General features: G+C 44.5%; 1 non-coding gene across 1 annotated transcript; it reads left to right on the forward strand.

The window, feature by feature from the left end:
- Positions 1-1,010: 1,010 nt before the first annotated feature.
- On the forward strand, positions 1,011-1,085 carry Trnas-cga (transfer RNA serine (anticodon CGA)). The gene has a single exon. It is a non-coding gene; the product is annotated as a tRNA-Ser (tRNA).
- The last annotated feature ends 914 nt before the right edge of the window (positions 1,086-1,999 follow it).

Here is a 1,999-nt window from a genome sequence, read left to right on the forward strand (position 1 = left end):
TGACAAGGGCCATTGCGTAGCAACAAAACGCAGAACGGTAGCAAGGACAGGGTCGGCAGCTGTGGCTGTACTACACGACGAAAATCAATCGGAAACGATTCGACCACGTCATCTGTTTCCGAATCAATGAACATGCAAGCAAGTTCGGAGGAATCGAATGCTCTATCCTCAGCAACAGGCAAACGGGACAACGCATCGGCGTTTCCGTGCTTAGCAGTGGACCGATACAAGATATCGTAGCGGTACTGCGAGAGGAAAATAGACCAGCGAATGAATTTCTGCGCTGTACGTGGAGGTACAGGCTTGGTCGGATGAAAAAGCGATGTCAAAGGTTTTTGGTCTGTGATGATGGTAAAATGACGACCATACAAAAAATCATGAAACTTTGTAACACCAAATACGAGAGCCAATGCTTCTTTCTCGATCTGTGAATAATTTCTTTGCGCAGACGAGAGCAATTTGGACGCAAAGGCAATAGGGCGATCGTGCGAACCATCTTTGTGCGCAAGCACAGCACCGATCCCGAAATCCGATGCATCCACCATCAACAAAAGGGGCATCTGGGGATCGAATGACGTAAGGCAAGTATTGGAAAGCAACGCCGATTTCAACTGGCGAAAGGCGCGTTCGCATGCCGTCGTCCAGACGAACGGAAGACCTTTACGGCGTAAGCGATGAAGCGGAGCTAAAATGGAAGAGGCATGTGGAACATATCGGTGATAATAGTAAACTTTTCGCAGCACACTCTGTAGCTGCTTCAAATTCTACGGCGAAGGCAAGTCTTGTATGGTACGGAGGTGCTGGGGACTGGGATGTATGCCTTGGGCATTGAGTACATGTCCCAGGTAGGGCAAGTCACGAGCAAAAAACGAACATTTGTCCTTCCGCAAGCGAAGACCATTTTGTCGCAAGACCTGAAATAATGTTCTGAGATTGGCTAAATGTTCTTCTTCCGTCTTTCCGGAGATCACAATATCGTCCAGATAACTGTGAGTACGGGACGTGAGTCGTGCTTCGGTAGCTCAGTTGGTAGAGCACTTGCCCGCGAAAGGCAAAGGTCCCGAGTTCGAGTCTCGGCCGAGCACACAGTTTTAATCTGCCAGGAAGTTTCTAGCTATTGTGTTTGACAAAAAACTAATGCGTAAAACTTTATTTATTTACCATTATTTACTATTATGAAAACTTCACGACTGGCAGTGCTATATTTTACTTTTAGTACTTATTAAAGATGGAAATAATAACTGTAAGTTAGCCGCTGCTCTCATCGTGGCACTGAATATAGTCACTGTTGTTTGATGGATATGACTAAGTTATCAAGACTATTAGGCAGGTAGGCAACAGTGACTATATTCAGCGCCACGATGAGAGCAGCGGCTAACTTACAGTTACTATTTCCATCTGTATTACGTACTAGAAGTAAAATACAGCACTGCAACCTTAACATTAGTAGGTAACTGAAATATTCACATTGTTAAGTAAACATGTCAACATTGTCGTTTCGGATAATTACATTTACTAAAATCGTAGTTTATCAACAAGTACTTATTAAAATGAGATGTGAACATTACTGAACATATCTCGGATGTCTAGCAACGTGTTGTTGAGAGTAGATCTCCACCCCGTCGTATACTTAGAAATTTATGGTCAGCCCTGCAGGATTGATGGTGTCAGTTCCCCTCGGCACTACTTCAGACATTAGTCGAGTCCATGCCACGTCGTGTTGCGGCACTTCTGTATGCTCGCGGTGGCCAGACACGATATTAGGTACGTGTACCAGTTTCTTTGGCACTTCAGTGTATGAGAGTACAAGAATGTTCTTGCCTTGAGGCAGACGACGAGCAGTCGTAATCTGTGGTAACCAACAAGATATCACAATCTATTCGCATCTCTGTTAATATAGAGAACCATGTCTCGCCATGACACGTTCCGCAGCTATTGTTCTCAAAGTACCAGTGGCCAAATTACTTCCTCGCAATTTATGTTCTGAAAATCTTACATC

This window comes from Schistocerca serialis, chromosome 5 (genome assembly GCF_023864345.2).
Source record: "Schistocerca serialis cubense isolate TAMUIC-IGC-003099 chromosome 5, iqSchSeri2.2, whole genome shotgun sequence".
NCBI lineage: Eukaryota > Metazoa > Arthropoda > Insecta > Orthoptera > Acrididae > Schistocerca > Schistocerca serialis.